At 33.6% G+C, this 10751-nt stretch overlaps 1 pseudogene; it reads left to right on the top strand.

The window, feature by feature from the left end:
* The first annotated feature begins 10262 nt into the window (after positions 1-10262).
* LOC123392258 lies at positions 10263-10382 on the top strand (annotated as a pseudogene).
* The last annotated feature ends 369 nt before the right edge of the window (positions 10383-10751 follow it).

Raw genomic sequence — 10751 nt, 5'->3', positions numbered from 1 at the left:
AAAAAAAAATGACAAAGTGGGTTTATACTACTAATATATTACATAGTTATTGCTATCTTTGGATATAGATCTATCATTTCATTTAATGTTTTCTATGTTTTCCCTTTGTTTTGTGTTCCTTATTTCTATTTTCCTGTCATCTTTTCACTGATCTCTACTTTTTTAGAATTTATGTTATGTACCATGATTTTGAGAATGTTTCTTTATTTCAGTGGTTGTTCCAGTAATTAAAAGTGCATACTTAACTTCTGCATATCTAGTTAGAATCAATATTTACTACTTCAGTCTGGAATGTAGAAACTTTGCCACAATATAGATTCCTTTGTAACTGCCATTTACACTAAAGTAATTTATATATCTACACCCATTGAAATACCCATTAGATAATGTTACAATTGGTGCTTTCAACCATAAAACATATTTTAAAGAATGCAAGAGGAGAAAAGTCTATTATATTTGCACAGATATTTACCATTCTGCTGCTCTTCCTTCATGCCTGATTTACCAGGTTTTATCTGGTATAAAGAAAAACATTCCTTAGCAATTATTTTACAGCATGTCAGCTATCTAAAATTTTCTTAGGTTTCCTTCTTCTGAAATGTATTTATTTCTCCCTTCTTGAAAGACATTATCAGTGGATGACTATCAGAGTAGCAGAAATGTAGCATCAAATGGTAGGGATAGAGAGAAAACTAAAGATGACAGTGTGGCAGAAAAAAGACATCCAAAATTAAGGACGATTCTTGACATTTCATGGGAAGCTCGCGTTGAACATAATAATGACAGAGCAAGATATAAACCAGACTTTAGGGAATAACAAAGAAATGAATGAAATCCAAGGGGGAAGGCCAGAGAAGCAACCGGATTAGAGGTGTATACTACCGTTTAATTTTATGAAAAACTTCCCTTCTTAGGGCTATCATAGTGATAAGAAAGAAGTAAGTTTTTAGAAAATTGTATTTATTGAACAAGAAAGAAAAGGCAATACACTAACGTTTTTAGAATTCATTAACTATTGTGGTTTAAAGACCTCACAGTTACCTATAAAGGACCTCCCATGGACTAGCTGCTCAATAAATAACTGCAACAATTATTAGTGTATATTTAGCTTTATTATCTTAGTAACTGTCAATTACCTTGGAAAAATTGATAGCGTAATTATTGAACCAGTCACTCTTGCTCCATGGGTCAGTATGCCAATGAAGGAAAAATGTATCGAAGCTAATTATGTATTCAGGAGACAAGGATATTACCAAGATACGTTAGTATACCATATACTATTCTCATCCGTCTGGTAGACCTCAGTGGAAGAGTGTGTCCCTGGGAAATACTTAGAATCTAGAGCCACTGTGTATTAACCTCTGAAGAGTTGAGACATTTCCCATTCCACAGAGCACAGCCATTCTGATAAATAGTGCCACGTGACTTTGCGAAAGGCTAAGAGGAAGATCTGCAGTAACATACTTATGGCAGTGTCTCAGAGTCCTTCGTTAGAAGGAAATTCAGCTTTTACTGCATTCAAGAGGGTTTGTGCCTATGAACTAATATAGGTCTGAGATCTTAACCTGGTTGTATCTGAGGAAGAAATGGAATTGCCTCACACAATATTGTAGTGGCAGCCAGAACTGAGCTCAACAGTATGCCCATCTATTGGTAACACAAATAAGAAAAAGTGATTTGAGCCACAGAATCCTGGAGGGAAGGAAAAGCCTCTGCTTACCAGCAACAGTTGTGATGCAAAGGCGGCCAGCAGACTTGAAGTCTTAAGTGGCTCCCTTGTGAACTTCTGTGAATCACCTGTTTCTATATCAAAGATGCCCGAGAGCATCACTGGAGGCTTTCTTGTTGTACCTTGTTCCTCCTGACCTTCACGTTCCTAGTCCTTCGAGTGGCTGTGTGAAAAGTCATGTTTCAAACAGACCTTAGGTCTTTTTGACATGAACCCCACCACTTTTTCAGCATGTAATTACCAAGAGAAATGTGGGCTCTTTGATCCTACATTTCCTCATCTCCTATATGGTGATAATAACATTAATCACTTCTTGGGGTTATTACGAAGACATGACACGTGACACCGCATCCCACATCTATATGCATATGCACTTACAAAATACAAATTGCAGCACAGAAAAATTTCTTTCTGGTACAGACCATGAAAACCCTTTAAATTTAGTACTTGTAAGTAGCTTGTGTTTCTAAACACAATGCTTACCAAGAATCTTTTGTCAAAATAAAGATTGAAATAAGTCTTAATGTAGACTTAACAGATAAAGCAATAAGAATACCTAAAAGCTAAAATATCTTGTTAGAGACATGCGTTGTCATAGTATGAAAGAACACTAAGTATCTGGAGACTTTCAGAAGAAAATATACAAAAACATTAGCTGAGGATTATTTTGAGTGTTGGGAAAAAGGTCGACTGCATTTTTTCTGCTTTTGTAACTTTTCCACATTTTTTACAGTGAACATCTGCTACCTATAAAATTGCTTAAACTTACTTTTTAAAAATCATATGAGGAGATTATACCATATGCAAGGCTTTTAAGATGCAATATCAATCTTCATATAAGTCCTTTAAGGAGAATGGACTTATTCCTATTTCATGAATAAGAAACTGAATGTCACAGAAGGTAATAATTTGTCAAAGGTCATGCCTAGTTTAAAGTTCAGAACTGTAAGGCTTTTTTTTTTTTTTTTTAAACAGAGCTCTACAGTATTACCCCATACCTACGAGGAGTATAACCTCTGGTAGATTCCACTAAAATACTGCCCGAGAAACTTATAGAGCTTATACTTCTGGGAAGATGGAGTAGATATGCCTTAGCCTATTATTACAACTCAAACACCTGGACATTGGATATAAAACAAACGATGGAGAGGAGTTACAGATATTGGGAATTGAGGAATGACATGGTGAATTCCCTGGGCTTTCCATTTTGGGGGGGTGCCAGTGGGGGAAAATTTTTATATTCCACACTTTGAATTTAAGAAGCCAGCACACTGGAAATACCAATAGCATGAACACACATGCACACAGAAACACACACCCCACTACACCCAAAAAGCAAACAAAAAACCCACCAACATTAACAGAAGCCTCCTCTCTCTAGCCAAAGGACCAGGAAAGGGGCTGCCTGGAAAAATACAAAGATTTTAGACCTTAACCATTTGACTACAATAAAGAAACACAAGAATGAAGTAAAAGATCTCACTATGGTCCCTGCAAACATTAAAATGATAATAAGGGGATACTATAAACAAATCTACACAATTAAATTTGACAACTGAATGACATGAACCAATTCCTTGAAAAACAAACATCCACAACTCACCCAATGGAAAAATAGATAACTTGTATAATTTACAACTATTAAGGAAATTAAATATGTTATTTAATCACTCCTCACCTCCCAAATCCTCTATAACTAGATAATTTTAAAGAAGAATTAACATCAATGATACACAGTCTTCTTTGGAACATAGAAGACAAAAGAATACTTCAAAATTCATTTTTTGAAGCTAGTATTACCCTGATGCCATAACCAGACAAAGATAGTACACAAAAATAAAACTACAGGCCAATATCCCTCATAAAATAGATATAAAAATCCTTATAAGTATTAGCAATATATTTTGGCATTATATAAAAATAATGATAAATCATGACCAAATAGGGTTTATGCCATGCTCGTTCAATATTTGGAAATCAAACACTACAATTCACCATATGAACAGAACAAAGAAGAAAACCACATGATCATACCAATTGATGCAGAAAAACATTTGTTTTCAAGATTTAATGTGCATTCATGGTTAAAAAAAAAAAAACTCTTAGGAAAATCAGGACAGAAGGGAACTTCATCAACATGATAAAGATCTACATATTATTTGATTCCACTTATCTGAAATATATAGCATAGACAGATATAGAAAGACATAAAGTAAATTAGAGATTATCCGGTATTGGAGAGAGCTGGAAATTGTTTCTTAACAGTTACTGGGTTTCTGTTTGGGATGATGGAAATGTTTTGCAAGTAGCTAGTGATGATAGTTGTAGAACACTGTGAATCTAGCAAACACTAAATTGTATACCTAAAAATGGTTAACATGCAAATTTTCTGATGTATATATAAATTGTATATAATTGTCTTTTTGTACACTATCAGTGAACATGTAGATGTTGAAATCAAACATACAGTATTATTTGCAATCTGTTCAGTAAGTGAAATATTTAGGTGCAAATCTAATAAAACATACAGGACTAATATACTAAAAATTGTACAATACTGATGAAAGAAATCAAGACATGCATGGATTAGGAGAGGCAACAATGCAAGGATGACTATTTCTCCAATTTGACATAAAAATTTAATTTAAATTAATGACATATAAAAATCCCAGTAAGAATTTTTATAACTAAGGACTAGATTATTCCAAAATTTATAAAGAAATGCAAAGGAGGGGCGCCTGGGTGGCTCAGTGGGTTAAGCTGCTGCCTTTGGCTCAGGTCATGATCTCAGGGTCCTGGGATTCAGCCCCGCATCGGGCTCTTTGCTCCACAGGGAGCCTGCTTCCCTCTCTTTCTCTCTCTCTCTCTCTTTGCCTGCCTATCTGCCTACTTGTGATCTCTGTCTGTCAAATAAATAAATACAATCTTAAAAAAAAAAAAAAGAAATGCAAAGGAACTAGAATATGTAAAATAATTTTGAAACAGAATAAAGTGGCAGGTATCAGTTTACCAAATTGTGTTATTTGCAGAAGAATAGATACACACCAATCAATAGAACACAACTGAAAAACAATAAATAGACAAACATGACAACTGATCTTCTTTTTACAAAAAAAGCAGCATCAATTCACTGGAGAAAAGATGCCTATTCAACAAATGTTGCTTGAGAAATTGGAAAAGGCTGGAGAATATGAAAAAATTAAGTCTTCCTTCTTATACAAAAATTAACTAAAAATGCATCATGTGCATTAGGTATAAATACTAAAACTATAAAATACAAATGCCAAAGATAAAACTAAAAATTTTCAGAAAAAGCACAAGGGAAAATCTTTGGAATTTAGGTTTAGAGAATAAATTCCTAGACCTTACATAAAGCATAATTCATTAAATAAAAGAAAAAATCTGATAAATTTGACTTTGTGAAAATTAACACTGTTCTGTGAAAATCCCTGTTAAGAGCTATAGTCTGGGAAGAGGTATTTGCAAATCACATATCCAACAAAAGGCTAGTGTCCAGGAGAAATAAACACCTATCAAAAATTTACCAGTAAAAAACCAGAAGATTAATTAAAAAATGGGCAAAATACATGAAATTATATTTCACTGAAAGGATTACACATATGAGAGTAAGTTCATGAGAAGATTTTCAGCATCATTTGCCATAGGGTAATGCAAATTAAAACCACAGTGAGGTGGGCGTAACAGAGTGATGGGCATTAAGGAGGGCATGTGATGTGATGAGCACTAGGTGTTAATATGCAGCTAACGAATTACTTAACTCTCTATCTGAAACTAATGATATCGTATACACTGGCTAATTGAATTAAAAAGACAAAAAAATAAGAAAAAAGAAAGAAAACCACAATGAATGTCACCCACTCCACTCCCTATGTGAATGCCTGTAATAACAACAGGTGATTCTACCACGCACGGTGATAATGTAGAGCAGCTGGGTCCTCCATAATGACCAGTGGAAATACAAAAGAGTACAGTCAATCTGGAAAACTGACAGTTTCTTATAAAACTTAACATTCAACTACCACGTGCGTGATCCAGTAACTGCATTCTTGGACATTTATCCCCGGGAAATTAAGACTTATTCACAGAAAACCTATACATAAATATACAACAGCAGGTTCATTCATAATAGTTAAAAACTGGAAGTAACAACCTGGATGGATGGCCTTAGGTGCAGGAATGTTTAAACAAACTAGTACATCCACATGATGGAATGCTACTAAGCAACAAAATATAATGAACTATTGATACGCATGAAAATGTGGAAGGATTTCCAGAGAATTATGCTGATTAAAAAAAAAAATCCCAATCCTAAATGGTTACAGTGTAATTCAATTTATATAATATTATTAAATGACAACATTATGGGGTATGGAGAAAAGATTAGTGGTTGTCTGGGGTTCAGGAAGGCTAGGAAATTTAAATTGGTAGGGCTATGAATGGACAAGAGGACTCTTCCTGATGAAGGAAATGTTCTTTATCCTGACTATCTCTGTCAAAATCCTTGGTGTGATGTGATGTTACAGTTTTGCTCTGTTTTACCAACGGGGTCGGGGGGAAGCTGGGTAGCAGAGGGTGTAGGAGGTCATGTTACCAAGGGAATAAAGTTCAACTTTCTTCCTCATAATTCAATGCTTAAACTAATACTCAAATATGGCTAGATTTGATTCTCTCAAATGTTCGATAAAGTTTTAGGCAACACTTGGGATCCATGTAAACAGAACAGTTACTTAAAAAAAAAAAAAATCCTACCCCAGGTACAGAATCACTGTACAGGTGGTCAGGAACAAAAACCATCCTCAGTTTTCTATCATCTCTCGTTTTTATTATTGTAATGTGCCCTTTGCCATTGCTTTTGTAATATGCCCCTCCCTTGTACTATACTTTCTGGTCCCTTTTTTTTTTTTTTTTTTTTTAATCTTCCCCCTGTCCTCATTTCTGGTCCTGTGAACATCTTGGTGTACCAGAAAATTTTAGTATTTTGTGCCATTAGCGCTTCCTACAAAAATGCTTAAACTATGTGACAATGTCCACCCTTTGTCACTTTGAGTAACTACATATCCTGACCTAAACCCCATCTCTCAATTCAATTCTGATAGCAAAATTCTGGCTGAAAACTAGGCCAGGCATGAACCAATTAGTTTCTAAGAAACTAAGGTTTCTACCCTTCCATGAAGCTTTTACTGAACACCCTAGCTGGAGCCATGATACCTCTCATTCAAAATTCTGTTACAATGTTTGCAGCTTTCACTGAATGAAACTTTAATGTGCTTAAGACCAGAATTTTATTTGCATAAATGTAGAAAACATGTATCTGATCTTTCCACGTAACCTATGAATTCACTGATACTCAAGACAAAATCTTACATTTCATCTTATCCCTCATAGTGCTTTACAATAGATATCAGATCAAATATTTGGTTTTTTACTGGTTGTTCTCAGAGAAGACATAAGTGTATCTCAGGTCCTCACATACACCTCTAATCAGTGCCTGAATTCCCTCTAGCTTATTTGTTGGCTAATTCAATCCATCCTGAACATTTACAGAGATGTAAAACATAGTTTCAAATAATACAGGAAATATATTCATCTCTTAAACAAGTAATAGAGTTCTAATGATTTTATCTTAACACAATGATTCAAAACTAGTGTCTTTTCATTCTGGGAATATTTTCCATATATGAAAATCACAATAATTGCTCAAATAATATAAGTCAAATGAAATAAGGGATACAATATGATAGTTTCCTTACAAATATTAAGCAATTTTTTCAGGCAAAATTTACCACTTACGTCATCAGTGCCTCAGACTGGATCAGAATAAGAAATAGTTGGGCAAAGAAAATCTTAATTTATGAGAAAGAGAATAGTTGATAATGATCTGTTAGCATAGCTTGTATTGATGAAACTTCTATGATTCAAGAATTCACACACTGGAGGGTGGGGGGATGGGTGAGTATGTGGTGGGGACTAAAGACTACACGGACCATGATGAGCACAGAGTAATACACAGAACTGCTGAATCACATATTGTACACCCAAAGCTAATATAACACTGTATGTTAACTATACTGCAATAAAATGAAAAACTTAATAAAAATATTTAAAATAATGGACATATTATGGACTAAATTTGAAACCACAGTAATTCAGTAGTTACTATTCTGCAGTAACTACTGTACTGCAAGGTTTGCCTTTGCATATGTAGCAAATAGAAATAGGATCAAAAGCTGGACAGTTAGACTTAGAGAGATTTCAAACAGATTCTTAATTTGGGTGATTATTGTTATCTCCATAAATAATGTAGAGAATTTTATATAAAATGGATCACACTGGTAAGCAGTTAATATTATTTTATAATGCGGATTTTTTGACAGTTCCAAAGAAACTTAGAAGAAATGTCAGTTATATGATAGTTTTGAAACATAGTTTCACTAAAAGTTCAGAATTTAAAGTCATAGGTGAGTTCTCTTCCTCTCTGTCTCTCTCCTTCTAAAAATAGTAAAAACTTGGACAATAACATAATATTTCATTTATATATTTCCTTTATATTTTCAATTACTCTGCTTAAAATTACTATTAATTTTATGTGCTTAAACAAATATAATAATGAAGTGTCACCTACTGAATAAATCAAGTTTATATGGTAATTGATTTTTCTGGGTTACTTGTGCTTACTTTCCTTTGACAGAGGCTTGTTTTGTATTTTCATTTGTCTTCTCATTTTCATATTATTGATTAAGATTGCTGGAAAAATTGGAATTGTAGTGGCTATTGTTTTATGGTATTAATTAATTTGATTTATGCATGGATTACACTTTGAATAATTACATTATGACAAAACCACACTAATATAAATAAATCACTTTATTTAAATACACTACTTTTGGTGGTTGTAGTAAGTAAACCTCTTATTCCTTTAAAAATATGTGTGATTAGAACAAAATCAGTATCATATTTTTTCACTCTTTCCTACACATGACAAAATATTGTGCTTTTTTTTTTTTTAACTATAATCAGTATCAAACTGAAAGAAAAAAAAAAAACAAGAAACTAAAAATCCAACAAGGATGATCCCAGGCCTCAATGCTTAATGTTTTAATTAATGGCCCAACAAAGAAGTAAACATTTTACTTAGTATCAGATGAACTTCACAAACTCTAGGTTATAGTACAGACACCTTCAGTAGTTTTCTGATACATGTGTGAAATGAAAATAAGCAAAAAAGCTAGGAATGACAAAATCCGGACTGAATATCTTCATAATAAAAATGACTATGAAAATAGCAGAGAGGTCTGTTTGGCAATGTGCAGTTATAACAGGAAAAAGCCAAGAATCCTAATATTTATTAAACAAAGACTTACTAATGCAATTGTGAAAAAATGGTGATCTGGGCATGAATAGTGAGATAAAAGTTAGGAAATCTTAGTTTTCTAGTTATAGTTCGGCATTTATTTTATTCCAGATTAAAAAACTCTATAAGTAAATCTAAGAATAAATCCTATAAACAATTTTAGAAAAGAAACTCTGAACACCACTGAGAATAAAAAAAAAAGTAACAAATAAAGGTCTAAATGAAGAAAATAAGGAGTTCATTTCCTTTTTAGAGTTTATAGGAAAAATGCTGTGCTATAAAATGTTTACAGACAAATTAAGAAATTACTGGAGAAAAAAGGGGTTTAGGCAACAATATGTGGAACATACATTAATACTGAAATTTTAGGACATTTCTCCAGAAAACGTAAGTTTTTCTGCATTCTAGTGGGCTATTGAAAATAATAGTGGCCAGTGGGCTATTGAAAATAATATGGAGTCAAGTGATGTGTGTGTATTATGAGTGAGAAACTTGCTTTAACCTCTGAGGAGGGGGATAATTTCACTGAAGTATATTCTAATAAGGATAACCTTCCTTATCCTTATTCTCAACAGAGACAAAGAGGGAAGCAATTATATATTTAAATGATGAAAGAGAATGAGTGTCAACTTAGATTTCTAAAGCCAGAGACTAGTTCTTTAAAAAAATTTTTTTAATGTTATTTTTCAGAAGAAAATCTGACAGAATTCAACTTCTGTAGGTAGATATTAGAGGGTACCTTAAGAAATAATTATAAAATACATATGGAAATGCAAAGAACCACAAATAACTAAGATATTTAATAAGAACAGACTGTGAGGGATTATTCTACTAAATATGAAGAATTGTAATAAAAGTAGAGTAATGAAGAGAAATAGCATAGAGAACACAGAAATAGACCCTTGTCTTTCCGGAAAGTTAATTTCTTTCAGAACAGAAGGGCTCTTCAAAATGAAGAGTCAAGTGTGGACTTTTTAATAAATGATGCTAGAACAATAGGATAGATACATTAAAACAAACAAACAAACAAACAAACAAAAAACAAGAAACCTGAAACTTGATCTTTATCTTAAACCATGAAACCTGAAACTTGATCTTTATTTTAAACCATGTTGAACAGCAAAAAGAAAAAAAAAAATCTAACATAGAAAAGTCATGAACAGCTTTGTGCAGTGGCAGTATCGAAGCCAATGAGGTTTATTCGAGGCGTGATTATTGCTAATTGAAAAGTCATGAACAAAAGCGCTTTTAGAATATAATTTAAGATCCAGTCCTCTTCCTCATTTCTTTATCCGTTTTCCTTACTTTTTCATTTCTTCCTTTCAACCCCTTGTCTTTCCCTTCCTGAACAAATCTGACCAAAGCCATTAGGTGGGGCAGAAGATGGTGTCTGTAGGATTGTGTGTGTGTGTGTGTGTGTGTGTGTGTGTGTGTAGGTGCAGAAGGGATGTGGGTCACCTGAAGAAGGGTACTGAAACAATCCATGTGAGAATGCCTATGTGGGGGGTTTGTGGATGAGTGCAGAGTGCTGTGTCAAATGCTGAGTATTAAATACACAGGCATGATGAGGCAGCCCTTTGTAGTTTAGTAAGAAGGGCTACTGTAAAGGAAAGACACCTGGCATTGACTCAAAGCCTGCACAGGATTAGA

Source organism: Mustela putorius, unplaced genomic scaffold (genome assembly GCF_011764305.1).
Source record: "Mustela putorius furo isolate JIRA1106 unplaced genomic scaffold, ASM1176430v1.1 tig00000480_pilon_pilon_pilon, whole genome shotgun sequence".
NCBI lineage: Eukaryota > Metazoa > Chordata > Mammalia > Carnivora > Mustelidae > Mustela > Mustela putorius.
The sequence above is the reverse complement of the archived record's forward strand: the minus strand, read 5'-3'. Positions and strand labels throughout refer to the sequence as shown.